Source organism: Hyaena hyaena, unplaced genomic scaffold (assembly GCF_003009895.1).
Source record: "Hyaena hyaena isolate Hyena2069 unplaced genomic scaffold, ASM300989v1 scaffold_423, whole genome shotgun sequence".
NCBI classification, from domain to species: domain Eukaryota; kingdom Metazoa; phylum Chordata; class Mammalia; order Carnivora; family Hyaenidae; genus Hyaena; species Hyaena hyaena.
The window spans coordinates 1,341,594-1,358,805 of NW_024081058.1; the positions used below are offsets into that span (position 1 = coordinate 1,341,594).

Sequence of the window (17,212 nt, forward strand, 5' to 3'; positions counted from 1 at the left end):
ACTTCAATATGAATTAATGGGGGTGGGGGAGAGATTGCTTTATTTTAGTCAATTCCATCAAATTAACATTCATTGAGCACTTCACAATGAGCATTAACAAATAAAATAATTTTTAAAAAGCTAAGATGTACTTTTGCATTCATGGAACTTACCCAGAAGGAAAATACCATTTTCTAACAAATGATGTTATAAGCAATAATAATAATTGGAATATTTTAATTCAAGTAATAGACTCAAAGGGGCTTTACATAAGACAAAAATGAAGGACAACTCATAATATAAAAGAATTTAAGTGTTTCCAAGTCAAGATAAAAGCTGATGAAAAATGCTGAGATGTACAGAACAACCTGATATAATAGGGATCCAAACTTAGTTTAGCATATATAATACAACAATGGGAACAGTTGTGTCTCAGATAATACAAACCAAGTATTATAAACTGCAAAATAATATGCCTCATGGTTTATTTAGCCAATTAGCATGAATAGATTTAAATTATTATATAATTTGCAAAATGAATGTTATATACTCTTTTAAATAAGTCGTTTTAAGTGCCCCAATTTTCTTCTTGTCTAATTGTAAACACCTTTCCATTCTTCTGTAGCTTCCATAATTATACAGTTTATAGACTAAACTTGCCAGATTCTATCAAAAGAAAAAAAATCTACTTTATAGTCTTTGGTGAAGGGCAGATTGTATTGCACTTATATACCAATTTAAGAAGAATTGACATCACTATAATATTGAATCTTCTAATTTCTGAACATGGCATATCCTTCCATTCATTTATTGGGGTTTTATTCATTTCTCTTATCAATACTTTCTAATTTTTAATATGAATGTGTTGATACCTTGCACATCCTTTAAGTTTTTCTGAACATATTTCATGTTTTTTACACTGATATAAAATGAATTTTTGAAATTGTATCCTAGTTTTCTTTAGTATACAAAAACACTTGATTTTTGTATACTGGTTATTTTTCTGTATCCTAGTTAATGTAGTTATTAACTCTAGGAGATTGTTTTTATAGATTCCTTAGGATTTATCACATAAGCAATAATATCGTAAAATACAGGCAATTGCACAACTTTCTGAATTATGTGTAAGTTTTTATAGTCTTAGTCTAATGACTAGTGCCTCCATTACAGTATTGAATAAAATAAATGAAGATCAAAGTCCTTATCTTGTGCCTTATGTTAGAAGGAACCTGATCTACTTTTCACCATTGACTATAATGGTAGAGGAGCCCATTGATAAACAGGGACTTTCCTTAGCAGAAAACATAAAAATAAATAAATACTAAAGATATACAGGGTTCAAAATAATTCATATAAATATAGCATATAACCCGAATTGTGTAATGTAAGTGACACCATTAGAATGCTAAATTCATACATTAAAGTACAGGAATATAAGAGTTATGCAGAATGTTCCAAAGTAATTATCTACCAATGATGGTATTTGTGCTATTTTTATTCATTTTTATTTTATAGTTTGTATTCCCATGTTTTACTAAAATAATCAAGTACCATTTTATTATTTATATATAGTTAAAATATATATTAATGTTTATCTGTAAATATCTCCTCTCTTTGGATTCTTTTCCATTCTTCCCTAGGAAGATCCAAAGATAATTTTCACCAAGGTAATATTTTCTAAAGTATCTACATCTGAAACATTTGATGGTGTTCCTCCTCATTTGAGAGTACTTTTTGTTTCCAAACAAAATTTTTCATCATTGGAGCAGAGATAGTTAAACTCCGTCTCAGAGTTTGATAGGTGTCATGAGAGTCTATGAATCTCCTAGGAAAAAGGTACAAAATCATGTGTGCAGATAGATGCAAATTATCAATTATTTTTAGTTGATCCCCGTTGCTTCAATAAGATTCTCAAGGGTATTTTTTATAGTTTTTTGTATATATATTCATGCTCATATATAGATAGGTACAGAGAGAAAATTCATTTTTTAATGTAGCATACTCTTTATTCAACATGAATTTACTAAACTAAATGTTTAAGACTCATTCCTCACCATCTATTTGATTCTGATGCTTACCTGTTTAGAAAATGATGTAAAGAAAAAAAATCAAATAAATTTTCTACAAAAACTTCTTTGACTTCCTGAACTGGAACATTTTCATTTTCTTAATTAGAATTAAATGTCTTGGGGAGCCTGGGTAGCAAAGTCAGTTAAGTATTAACTCTTGATCTCTGTTCAGGTCATGATCCCAAAGTTTGTGGAATTGAGCTCTTTGCTGACAGAGAGATTCTCTCTCTCCCTCTCTCTCTGCCCCTCCCCTGCTAGTGCTCGCCCTCTCTGTCTCTCCTTCCCTACTAGCACTCTCCCTCTCTCTCTTAAAATGAATAAACTTAAAAAATATATAATTAAATGCCTTTTACTTATCTGTAATTATCAGACAAAAAAGTCAAATAGAGATCTATACTACAAAGAGTAATAAAAGTTCTTTCATCAATTTTTAATGTTTATTTATTTATTTTGAGAGAGACAGAAAAAGACAGAGAAAGATGAGTGGGGAAGGGGCAAGAATGGGAGTGAGATAATCCCAGGCAGGCTCCATGCTCAGCAAGGAGCCTGAAGTGGGGCTTGATCACACAACTCTGAGATCATAACCTGAGCCAAAATCAAGAGGAGATTACTTAACCAACTCAATCATCCAGATGTCTCTCATCAACTTCTTTAGAGCAAAGTAAACACTCAGTATTATAACAATGGAAACTATTGCGTCAACCTTTGATCATATCATATGACGGTGAGGCACGTCCTGTCTAGAAATATAAGCCTTATCTGATAAAATTCTCAAAATCCTCCTTTTCTAGTAAAAATCAAAACTCATATTCTATATTTTAAAATCAGGAAGAAGAGGGAGTAAAAAATATACTTATATCAATTAAATAGTTAAATACAGGAGTAAAGAATGTGCAGTTAAGGAGAAATAAAAGTGAATTATCAGCTCTCACTTCTAGATAAAACTCTGGGGAATATTTGTTGTATTGCCTTTAAAAATAGGTTCCTTATCAGATTTCATTTTACTGTTGATAAAGTCCTAATAGCACAATTTTTAGAAGTTTAATATGGATTTAAGAGTAGTCTCGAAAAAAAAAATATATTCACTAATTAAAAATTTCCTTTTCTCTTTACTATCTGAGGAAAATAACTTATTACTGTCAAAATATAAAAGAACATATGAGATTAAGTTTCATAAGACTACCTCAGTTCAAATTTGAAAGCATATTATAAGCGATTTTGTTCACTTATATTCACAATTAAATGGAATTTTATGAGAAGAAGCCATTGCTACTTTCTACATCATGCAATATATTCATCCTGTAAGGCTAAACTTATTGGATTGATTGCTATGACGAACTTACTAAAAGAGTATAAAACGTTTGGGAAAATACCTTATCATGTTAAAACATAACTAGTTTAAAAACATTTTACAAATGCCCAGAATATCATAAAAGCTTATACACATACATGTTTGTCAGAGAATCTAGTGATAGAGCAAATCAATTATGTTAACATTCAAAATCATTTTATTTTCCAAAGCATAGGGAAACAGCATTGCCTTCCCATAATCTTACACTCATTTTGATCCACTCTATTGTAACATTGAAAAGTTGACCTTACACAGAGTTTTGATAGAGCCAAACCATTTGCTTTACCAGATAAGGAATGTGAAATTAACAATCTCGTCATCAAGCCACTGTGTTAGATTTCCTTGACCTGAAATTACATGATAAATGCTTCCATGACTTTAAATTCTGGTATTAAGACAAACTAGACAGAAATTTCACTTTACATGGGCAGAAAGATTGGTTATACAGAAACTTATAGCACCCAAAATAATAGAGAGGAAGATTTTACTTAAACTCATAGCTCTGTTTGTAGGAATATACGGGAAATGTGCAGATGTCAGGAATGACCAGAAAGAACTGAACTGAAAAATATATTGAAAATACATATTACTGATAATTTTATAGCATCTAGAGTACATAAAGGAGAAGAAAAGCAAACATTACTTTGTTTAAAAAATGGACAAATTATTTAAGGACAAATTATTGAAGGGAAATAATCACGAGTGGCCAACACATTAAAGAAGATACCTAACCTCATAAATAATCAAGAACATACAAATCATAACTAAAATGAGATATCATTTTATGTTCACCAGTCTTTAAAATATATGATTCTAGTTTAAATCTCTAATTGTGAGGTTTAGAAAAAAAATGAGAGCTCTCAACAGTATGATGATTTACTTAAAACTTGGAAATGCTCAGTGCAATTGGAATTTTTCTTACTACTCATAAAATGAAGCATACTATAAAATAGAAAAATTGTGTTCATACGTTTAAATTCTACAGAATTTTGAAAATTAATTTACTCTAGCATCCACCAAAAGAATTCTAAAAAACTAATTTGGACAAAATAAATGACAAGATGCAAAAAGCATAATCAGAATGATATTCTTTATGTAAGAGTCAAAAGCAGGTAAAATTTTATATAATTAAGGGTTATACACATGCCTGGTAATATAAGTAAATGAAAGTATTTAAATTTTAGTAATATTAATGTGGAAGAGGATATTCATTATGATATAGGAAGGATAAAAAAAAAATTCTTCCAGGGCTCCTGGGTAGCTTAGTTGGTTGAGCATCTGACTCCTTTTGGCTCAAGCTGTGATCTCAGGCTTATGGGATAGAGCCCCATGTCGGGACTCCTTACCGTGCACGGAGCTTGCTCAAGATTCTCTCTGCCTTCTCTCTGCCCATCCCTGCTTGAGTGCTCCCTCTATCTCTCAAATAAAAATTAAAAAAAAAAAAAAAAAAAGAAGCTTCCAAGTTGTTAATGTTCTGTATCTTGACTGGGACATACATTATTATTTCTTTTTCTTTTTTTTATATTTTATTTTTCATCATAACTGTATTCATTCATCGCCATCCCCTGTTTATCCTAGCCTCTTGCCCTCCTCTTTTCTGGCAGCCATCAGTTTGTTCTCTATAGTTAAGAGTCTTTTGGGGCGCCTGGGTGGCTCACTCCATTAAGCATTCAACTTCAGCTGAAGTCATGATCTCCACAGTTCATGGGTTTGAGCCCCCCATTGGATGGTGTGCTCACAGCTCAGAGTCTGAAACCTCCTTTGCGTTCTGTGTGTCCATCTCTCTCTGTCTCTCCCCTGCTTGCTCTCTATATCATTCTCTCTCTCAAAAATAAAAAATAAACATTAAAAAAACTAAGTCTTTTTTTATTTGTATCTTTTTTTCTTTACTCATTTGTTTCTTAAATTCCATATATGAGTGAGATCATATGATATTCATCTTTCTGTGGCTGACATATTTTACATAGCTTTATACTCTCTAACTCTATCCGTATAATTGCAAATGGCAATTTCATTCTATTTGCAATTTCATTCCACTTTATAGCTGAATAATGTGCCATTACATTCCATATATATTATTACATTTCTTCTTTATTCATTCATCTGTTGATGGATACTTGAGATGCTTTCATAGTTGTCTACTATAGTTAATGCTGCAGTAAACAGAATATGGGTTCATGTATCCCTTTGAATTAATGTTTTTGTATTTTGGGGTAAATACCCAGTAGTGTTATTCCTGAATCATTGGGTAGTTCTATTTTTAATTTTTTTAGGAACCTCCATACGGTTTTCCACAATGGCTTCACCAATTTGCAGTCTCACCAATCATGCAAACAGTTCCTTTTTTCCTCCACATTCTCGCCAACATTTGTTTGTGTTTGATTTTAGCCTTTCTGACAAGTGATATCGCACTATAGTTTTGATTTGCATTTCCGTGATTGTGAGTGACATTGAGCATCTTTCTATATGCCTGCTGACCATTTGTATGCCTTCAGAGAAATGTCTGTTCATGTCTTCTCATTTTTAATTGGATTACTAATATTATTATTTTTGGTGTTGTATCAGTTATTTATGTATTTTGGTTACTAAGCCATTATCAAATATGTCATTTCCAAATATCTTCTCCCATTTAGTAGGTTGTCTTTTAGTTTGTTGATTGTTTCCTTTGCTGTGCAGAAACTTTTTACGTAGTCCCCAAAAGTTGGGGTTTTTTGTTCAATTATTTGCTTTTATTTCCTGTCTCAGGAGAAATACCTAGAAAAAATATTGCTATAGCCAGTGTCAGAGAAATTATTGCCTGTGTGCTCTCTTCAAGAATTTTTATGGTTTCAGGTCTCACATTTAGGTCTTTAATCTATTTAGAGTTTATTTTTATGTATGGTGAAAGAAAGGGGTCTAGTTTCATTGTTTTGCATGTGGCTGTCCAGTTTTCCCAGTACTATTTGTTGATGATACTTCTCTTTCTCCCTTTGTATAATCATTACAACTTTGTCAAAGATTTATTAACCATATAAATAACCATAACCATATAATGAACCATGGATTTATTTCTGGATTTTCTGCTCGAGTCCATTGATCTAAGTATCTGTTTTTATGCCAGTCCCATACCATTTTAATTATCACCACTTTAGAGTATAACTTGAGGCCTGGAATTGTAATACCTCCACTTTTGTTTTTCTAATTCAAGATTGCTTTAGCTACTCAAGGTATTTTGTAGTTTTATACAAATTTTAGGATTGTTCTACCAACAAAAGGCTGTTGATATTTTGATAGGGATGGCATGAAATGTGTAGATTCCTTTGAGTAGCATAGACATTTTTAACAATATTTGTTTTTCCAGCCCATGAGTACAGAATATCTTTCCATTTCTTTGTGTTGTCTTGAATTTCCTTCATCATAGTTTTATATTTTTAATAGTACAGGTCTTTCACCTCTTTGGTTAAGTTTATTCCTAGATATTTTCTTATTTTGAGTGCAATTGTAAATGGTATTGTTTTCTTAATTTCACTTTCTTAGTTTCATTATTAGTACATAGGAATAAAACAGATTTCTGTACATTTTCATCCTATGGCTTTAATGAATTCATCAGTTCCAGTAATTTTTTGGAGGAGTCTTTAGGGTTCTATTTATATAATATGATGTCATCTGAAAATAGAGTTTTACCCTTTCTTACCAGTTATTTGCATTTTAAAACTACATTTCTATTCTTAAAAGAAAATTTATTGTTTATTTTTCGAAGAGAAGTAGAGAGGGTGCAGGAGAAGGCAGGGAGAGAAGGAGACACAGAATCTGAAGGAGGCTCTAGGCTCCAAGCTGTCTGCACAGAGCCTGACACAGGGCTCAAACCCATAAACCATGAGATCGTGACCTGAGCTGAAGTTGGACACTTAACCAACTGAGCCACCCAAGTGCCCCTATACTATCTATTCTTGTTTATTGTATTTTTATGTGTCATATATAAACAAATAGAAATTTTAAATCATTTTTGTCTGAAATTATCTGTGGTGTACTACTTTGTTATCTCTCCAGTAATGACAAAGGAGCTGGCACTTTCATATAAATGGACATATCTAGAGTTAAGTATCTACAACAAATCAATATTTTGTAGTATACAACTAATGACTCTTTTTCAATGAATTATCTCTTTAATGGGTGTCTTATATTTTCAACTTGTGGTGAATTATGGAGTTGTAAATTCCTCATTCTCAACCTAACCCGGGATGTTAAATCTATGTCCGATTTCAGGCATGGTGATGCTAGTATATAGAAGTTAATTTGCCTCATATATCTGAAAACATTATCATATTTACATCTTTGGCCACCAGAGATCTATGCCCAAGGTTGATTTTAGCATGATGCCATGGTAGAGAGTTACCCAGGGGTGAATTTTCCTGGGAAGAAAATTCACAAATTTCACTAAGTTCATATCTCACATTGTACTTTTTATGTAGCTATTTTGTTGTATGCCCATTGTATGGTTATTTTAGTCTGTTTTGTCCCACTAAAATGTCAACTTTCAAAGATTTAGCTTTACTTTTTCATCTTTGTTGTCTTCCTGGCTTATAAAAATGGTTGGCAGATTAAATTTATTTCTGATTGAGGAAATATATTGGACACATACTATTCAAATAATACAATCAGCTTGGAAGAAGTCCATCTATTCACAGTTGGATTCAAACTATATTAGGGGCATCTGGGTGTCTCAGTCGGTTAAGTGTCCCACTTCGGCTCAGGTCATGATTTCACGGTTCGTGGGTTCGAGCCCCACGTCAGGCTCTGTGCTGACAGCTAGCTCAGAGCCTTGAGCCTGCTTCAGATTCTGTGTCTCCCTCTCTCTCTGATCCTCCCCTGCTCATGTTGTCTCTATCTCACTCTCAAAAATAAATAAATACATAAATAAATAAAACTATACTATATTCCTCATACTATCTAATCTTATGCATTACTGACCATTTCCATAAGGATAATAGTATTTAACATGGTAAAAAAAAAAAAAAAAGTCTAAAGTAAGTTATGGTATAATAAGAGAGATAAAGATTGCCTTCAATCTTTATAGATTATAATAATGACTCTTTTTAAGAAAGAGTGAGTTTTTCAATCATCCAGAAAGTATATTTTATAGGATGTTTCACTGTTTCATTTATCCCATTAGCCAAAAGTTTAAGTATATGACTATGAAATTTTGCCTTATACATTGTCAAGCAACCAAAATTATATTGCCCAAATTTAGGCTAAGACTTATTTTGCTTTTCACAGGAATTTAAGTAGGAATAATAACATTAAAAGAGCAATTTTAAAAGTACAATTTTCAGAAGTACTTAAAGTCTATAACTTTAATAAGGTTTTAATTAATTAAATGGAAAAATTATCAATGTTGCAAAAATGTAAAATCTTGCAAATCCATAAATCATAGAAAGTTAAGTTGTCAGTGATAAGATCATTCATGCATTGGAAGTATAATTACCATAAGGGCTGTACCTCATGGAAAGTCAGGAATTAAGTTATAACTCTTTTAATTTATAATTTTATTATAAAACATAAAAATGTCAATTGTGTTTAATATATAACATACATAAATATGAGTATAAATGCATGTTTTAGTGTTAAGAAACAAACTTAATATGTACTTAATAAATTTGCAATATGGTATATGCATAGTTAGTATATTTATGTAAAACTTCAGTAAAATAAGTGGAAATAATGAATATCAAGATATATCTATAATAAAGATGAAAAGAAAGGAATATAACTCATCAATTTGCCTCTCTTGTTCTGACTTTGGAATTTATATAATTTTGACTAGTTTACTTTTATACTATTACAAAGTAAATCATTCTTATATATTAATTATTTTCTTAAAATACCAGTTTGTGACCTGATTTAATTTAATGTTTAAATATATAAAGAAGTACTCTAGAAACTATAAAGTGTTAAAATATTATCCTTTATATTTTTAAGTCATTTATTCAACCAATGTCATTATGCATGTAATAAATACCAGTTACAAGATTAAGAATTTGAAATGAATGATATTTTTTCTTATAAAATATGAAAACAAAAATATTTACTTTCATTGTAATCTGTATTCTATATTACAATGTTTGCTGTAAACACAAAATTGGAAACAAATAGGCAATGGAACAAGCACAGCTCTATAACATTATTACATTAATATTATGCAGAAAGATATCACATTTTAATTGTTTAAAAACCAGTATGTGAAGTATAGCTAGAAAGAATATAATTGTTTTCAATTGTTTTGGATGAGAAATTAAAGATGTCGTATAATAAAACCAGATATTCAGTTAGCTTTTTAAAAATTCATATAATAGATAAATGAGAATTGATAATAGGACTAATTTAAATATGATTAAGATTTGTAGTGAAGAAAAAAGTAAATATTCAAGGTAGAGAGTACTATGTGGACTCAATGAAGAAAAATATATGTACTCTAAAATAATCTAAGCTTGCTTGGAACTCTCTCTTTCTCTCCCTCTCCTTCTCCCTCTCTGCCCCTCCCCTCCTCACTCACATGCATGTGCTCTCTCTCTCTCTCAAAATAAATCAAAAAATATTTTAAAATAATTAAATGTCTTCAAGAAGACAATAACCTTTGAGTTAGAGAATGAAAAACGAATCATGTTTTTAAAATGGGACAAAAATTATGAGGAATGGGTACAAGTTTTCACAGACTATATATGTCACTTGGAAAATATTTTTTCCATCTTTTTATTCATTTACCACATATTTATTGTAAACTAAAATGAGCCAGAACTAGTGATGTATGCTGGAGACATGATAAAGAATAAAATAAACAAGTTCTCTGATGTCAAAGGAACATTTTCTAGTGAAGAGATTGAGTAATAAGCAAGTAAAATGTAAGGATCAGAGATTTTAGATGAGCTAGAAAGGATATAAAACACAGATGCTATGATGGAGAATGAAGTAGAAAATAGCAGGTAACACAAGTAATTCAGTTGGTTAGGGAAAGCCTTTCTGGGGAGGAAGAAAATTAATTGAAATATGCCATGGGGAAAGATGCCAGCCAAGAGTAATCTTAAGGAAAACATTTTCATCAGAGGGAATTACCGGTTCAAAGTCTGAACAATTAAATGGTTGGTGGATAGTGGGAGCAAGCTTTCTCACTGTTGGAATGGCAGTTTGCCAGTAAGTGAAACTAGAATTATCCAAGTAACAATGAATTATAGCTGGAGACAGTATGACTTCATATTTAGCTTAGTATGGATACATAGCTATATATAGAAATATTTATGCATCTGTGTATATCAACAAGTTAAGTGATACACTTCTTTGCTAAGTCAGCTGGGAGAGTTTAAACCAAAAAAAACAAACAAAAACAACACACACACACACACAACCACAAGACAAAACAGAAAATGCACTTTATCAGTGAACATCCCTAGCATCCAAAGCTTGGTTTCTCTTATCATTATCCAATAAAAACAATCAGGTCTTCTTAGTAAATGATTGATTCTAATACTAGAATAGTAAATATCCAAGATTAGTCTCGAGCATATTTTAGTGTCAGAAATTAAGTCCTAAGAAAAAGAAGGAAAGGGAGGGAGGAAGGAAGGAAGAAAGGGAGAAAGAAGAAAAATAATTAATTACAAGGATTCTGAGAAATTGTGACAGCCAAGTGGAGTGTGAGACATGGCAACCAATTTAAAGTGGTATCCTGGGTTAGAAAAAGACAGTAAGTGGGATTAAATATTCTGAATAAATTCTAAATGTAGCTAATTATAAATATCAGTTTTAATGTTGGTTCATTAAATGTAATAAATTTACATTACTAATATAAAATGTTAATATTAAGGGAAACAGGGTGAGTGTGTATATGAAAAAACATACAACCTTTTAAATTTGTCTGTAAATTTAAAATAGTTCTAAAACAGGGGCTCCTGTGTGACTTAGTTGGTTACGCATCCCACTTTGGCTCAGGTCATGGTCTCTTGGTTCCTGAGCCCCCGCATCGGGATCTGCTATCAATGCAGACCCTGCCTCAGATCCTCTGTCCCTCCCTCTCTCTCTGACCCTCCGCTGTGCTCACTCCCTCTCTCTCTCTCTCAAAAATAAATAATAATGATAGATAAATAAATAAAATAAAAGTGTTCTAAAACGTAAAGACTATTTAGAGGCACCTGGGTGACTAAGTCAGTTAAGCATCCGACTTTGGCCCAGGTCATGATCTCAGGGCTCATGGATGTGAGCCCAGCATAAGGGCTCTTTGCTGAAGGCTCAGAGCCTACAGCAGCTTCGGATTTTGTGTCTCCTTCTCTCTTTGTCCCTCCTCCACTTCCTCTCTGTCTGTCTCTCTCAATAATAAACATCTTAATTTTTTAAAAAAATTTAAAATTTATTTCTGAGAGAGAGAGAGAGAGTGAGCTAGGAAGGGTCAGAGAGAGAGGGAGATACAGAATCCGAAACAGGCTTCAAGCTCTGAGCTAGCAGTCAGCACAGAGCCCGATGCGGGGCTTGATCCCACAGACCGTGAGATCATGACCTGAGCCCAAGTCGGACACTCAAATGACTAGGCCACCCGGGCGCCCCTAAAACATCTTAAAAATTTTAAAAATAAAATAAAACAAAACAGGAAGTCTCTTTAAAACATTTCACAAGCTCTCCAACCTCCACTGCAGTTAGTGCCAAGTACATGACACCATTCTTAACCACAAATGCAAGCTAAGGGTTTGCAAGCAAGACTTGTTCTTCTAATATAAACCTTACCCCTTACTATATCCCTTCTAATTTCTTCCCTCCCTCTGCCTGGAATAAATATGCAGTGCCTGGAACAGCAGTGGTTATACCACATGTAAACATGAGGTGACATGCACAAAGACTGGGTGGTAATATGCTGAACATGGCAGAGCAGAAAGAATAAAAAGGAGATGTATATTTTAAAACACCATGGAATCACTGTACTGTCCTTAGATTGCTACCTCCAGACAATCTTTTCCACTAAATTCTTAGATGTACCAAAGAAATGATAAGAATTTTTTGCCTTCACTAAAAATTTATATTTTAATGAAGGATGTATCTCAATATACATTGAAAGGTATATATTTTCCTTTGGTTCATAAATGCCATAACACTGGTATTTCATACTATAGTGCCATCATTTTCATTAAAACACTTTATTATAGATCATATAATTAGTGTACCATCACAGGGTTTTGTAATGGATCATAATGTTGGCAAAACACACATTTCATACAGTAATGACTTCAATTATTAAAGCAGAGAGCCATCAGCAAATAAACAAGATTGGTCATGTAACTACAGACTCAAATACCTTAATATACAACTGGATTATGAGAACAAGCAGCTGTACCAACAAGATAGGCAATCACATTGACAAAGTGTGTCTCTGAATTAATGGAGTATGAGCCACTTGACAAATTTAAATAAGTACTGAAATGGTGAAACAACTTGATTTGGATTATCACATTCATTCAGAGTAGACACCATTTAAATAAGATCATTATGCATCTACATCAGGCAAATACACATTTTTGTAGGTAACAGAGCATAAAAATGGATCTAGGAAATGTATAAAAATCAAAATATTTTATGTATAATTAAATTTAACAAATAATCAGTTGATATTTAGAAATAATGCAGGTTAGACAACAAATTGGTATTTCAAAATGTTAAAATTGCATACTTCTAAGTAAAGACAAATCTAGTTCACGACAACTTTATTATCAAATCCTGATGAATACCAGTATACTATGAACAATTAGCAGGAAGCAAAGGTAATTAAAAATGTATGATCTTATTTGATTATTTTTCTTGATCTCTTCTAAAATGCACATGGTAGGGGGTGCCTGGGTGGCTTAGTCAGTTAAGCGTCCGACTTTCGCTTAGGTCATGATCTCGCGGTTCGTGGGTTCAGGCCCCACGTCGAGCTCTGTGCTGACTGCCGGCTCAGAGCCTGGAGTCTGTTTCAGTCTGTGACTCCCTCTCTCTCTGACCTTCCCCTGTTCATGCTGTCTCTCTCTCTCTCTCCTAGAAATAAAAAAAAAATAATAATAAAAAAACATTTAAAAAAAATAAAATGCACATGGTAGGTCTTTTAACATAATGATCATGAAAGAAACAAAGAGAACTTCATACAAATAAAATATATAATTTCCAATAGCATTTGACAAGTTTGATATAGATTAGCAAAGCAACATAAATGAAATTGCCTTTATTTCTCATTAGATATAGTATTGCCCAAATGTATGGAGTATGTGTGAATGTGTGTATGCAGTTTGCTAACAGAGAAATCATCTGTATTTGTTATATTTCACCTAGTTAAGGATTAAAAAAATGTTAAGTAATTTAAGGCTTAGAGAAATAGAATTAAGAGTGAAACGTAAAGAAAAATGCATGGTTCCTATCTTCAGCCAGTTAGTTCAAGAGACTCTATTGTATGTACCTTTGCTACACATATCTTTCAAATCCATCTTTTGCCCTCCATGCTTTTCTTTTCTCCAGTAAATATTTCAGTCTTACCAAAATCATTACCTAAAACAAAAGATTATATAATTCTCCTGCAAAAACTTTGTTTCCCCACTGTGAAGTTATTATTTTTCATTCTTTTCATATTTCATACTATTTAGAAGAAAGCCACTGTGCAAGTAAATATGAAGAGTATGCTATGATGCCCCACCTTCTTGAGGTAGGAGGATCTACTTAAATTATTTAAAACATTTCATCATAGGTGATTTGCCCATGATTTGCCCCTGATTTATGTATTTATTCTATCATTTATTTATATCAATTAGCAATAATTGTGCCTTGGATAAACCTCATTGGCTACAATACTGCCACTGTGCAAAGCTCATTTATTTATATCAATATAAACTTTCAGATACTGACTTTATATTAAGTACTAAAATCTAATACTAGTTTATTTTGTTGCTTTTTTTTTGCGGGGAGGGGGTGGCCATGAGCCAGTCTCTCTATTGCCCAGTTTCCTCTTAACATATTGTCATCTGTAGGGCAGCTTGTTTGTTTGTTAAGCAATGTTATAATTTTTAGCAATGCAAGATGGTTCTGGCTCATCTTATATATTTCCTCTTCCAGTTTGATTATCAGCCATTTCTCTAAGGAGTCCTGATTCCTTTTATTGAATAATGGTATTAGAAATCCAGATATGGGTTCTATGTTGGCTGATTGTTATTGGACTGGCTTTTGTTCTAGGCTCTCTTAGTTGAAAAGCAACAAAATACATGAGTATATACTAACTTGTGGGTATACATATATTTATAAATATTTCTAAATCCATACATCTATATATTAAGGTAACATGAGTTCATTCTGATGTCCCCAATTTTAAAACATTACCACTTGGATAAGTTTTCCCTTCCCCAACCTACTTGTTTATAATCTCCCACTCCAAACGTGAGAAATATTGCTCCCAACCATCAGGCATCCATTTACTAAATTTTTCAGTTCCAGTATAATTCAGTTTTGAACTATTAACCTATACACTCATAAGACACAGATTTATAAACTAACATATAGCTCTTACATGCAGTTACTTTTCCATTATATCTAAAGTTACTTAGTTCAGCACCTTTCCCTGCTGTGTAAGGTTATTTATACACTTGAAAACTTAGATTTTATTATCACAGTCTGAGTTCTTTCCTAAGTTCACAAAATTCTTATTTCTTTAATTTGCATCTATTTATTTTTATTTTTTGTGCTTTATAGTGGTATGAGTTTTAAGAAATACATAGTGCCATTTATCTACTATTACAATATCATACAGAACAGTTTTGTCATTCTAAGAAAATCCTTTTTCCTTTATCTGTTATACATACACATAAAAACACATAAAACCTGTAAGAAAAGGCAACTAACAAACTCATGCCATTAGAGTGATATATGATATGTAGTTATTATTACAATGTGTTAAAAATTTTATTTTTTATGATTTTTATTTTACTTTTTTGTTTTATATTGAGACACACACACACACACACATATATCCCTTTGATTTACAATGAAAATTGTTGGCATCATGGATAAATTGAGTGAACACTAGTCTAGATTCAGGAAAGCTCTCTGTCAACTGGCTCCATTAATAATCAGCTTGGTAGTCTTGTCTGAGAGCAAGTTTCACTTCAGTACAACTTTGGGATAAGATATTGGAGATGCCTAAAGGAAAAGAAGCAAATATCTTTATATGCAGTGTACTGTATTGAGCTATCATCCCATAGTAATTATTTTATTAATTTAACTACCATCCAATGAACCAAATTTTGATTTCATTTATTCTGTTGTGTTATCTAATTGTCTTTTTGTTTTCTATTTATTTTTTTAATTCAATTATTTTAGTCTTCATTATTTCCTTTCCTACACTTGCATTTAATTTATAGTTATCCTGTTTTACTAAAATAGAAGCTGAGTTCATTCATTTGAGACATTTTATTTTTCCTAATGAAAACATTTAGCTCTATGTATTTCCCAATGATTACAGATACAGCAGCAGCTCAAGCATTTACATATATTGTTTTTATTTGTATTCATTTCAAAATATTTTCAAATTTATTTTTGTCTCTGACATGTGGACTATTTAAAAGTGTTTTTATTTGCACAGTTACTTCATATATTTTTATTGTTATTAATTGAATAAAATTTTAAGATTGATATGCTTTCTTGATAAATTGACTCTTTCACCCTTAAAAAAGTCTTTCCTCTTAAATCTTTTTCTGATATTCAAATAGACACTCCATCCTTCTTTTGATTATTGCTAGTTTTGCATAACTTTCTCTAATCTTTTACTTACTATTAACATAGGTCTTTCCCTTCAAGTCTGTTTTTTTAGGCATCATATAGTGGGTCTTTTTTTTTTTTCCATCCAATTTGAAAATTCCTGGTTTCTAACTAGGTGTTTATACTATTTACATTTGATTAATGTAGTTAGGTTTACTACCATCATGTTATGGTTTAAATTTCTATTTTTCTATCTTTTCTTTTGTTCCTCTTTCTTCTTTTCCTGGTTTGTTTTGTTAACAGTGTTTTTATTGCATTTTGGAGGCTTTTTATTGCTATACTATTTACTATGCTAGTGGTTGCATTCAGGTGTAGGGTTTACATCTTTGACTTATCACAATCTACTGTGACATTATACTATGTTAAACATGGTATAAAAACTTCACAATAGCCTACTTTCATTTTTTTTCTCTTTATATGATTATTTTATAGTCACTCATACATATTTTAATCCCCACATTTAAAAAATCATTTTTATTTAAACATCTTGTAAAGAGAATAAAGAGGAAACACTTTATATAAGTATCCAAAGAGTTGACAGTTCCACTGTCCTTTCTTCATCTATGTAGAACCATAATTTCTTCTGCCTGAAGAACTAATTTTTGTATTTCTTCTAATGCAGATCTACTGAATTCTTTTAGCATTTGCATATCTCTGAAAAGTCTATTACTTTTTTGTTTTCAAACATATATTCTTTAGATATACTCTTCTGGGTTCACAGATTTTTTTGTGTGTGCACTTTATGATGCTGTTCCAATGTCTTCTTTCATGCATTATTTCTCACTAAAAATCTTCTGTAAATTATATCTTTGTTCGTCCACGTGGAACATGTAATTTTGTATGGGTTCTATTCAGATTTTGTCCTTATCACTGGCTTTAGGTAATTTGATTGCATTTTGCTTTTCTGTAGTTTTCTTTATGAGTCTTGTACTTGGGGGGTGTTGAGCTCTTGGAGAGTTTTTAATTTCATTTTTTCAAATATATTTTTGCTCCACTTCCTTTTTTAGAGACTTACTACACATCCTTT

The 17,212-nt window shown here is 31.7% G+C and overlaps 1 pseudogene; it reads right to left on the reverse strand.

The window, feature by feature from the left end:
• Positions 1-14,118: 14,118 nt before the first annotated feature.
• LOC120245570 lies at positions 14,119-14,246 on the reverse strand (annotated as a pseudogene).
• Positions 14,247-17,212: the final 2,966 nt, after the last annotated feature.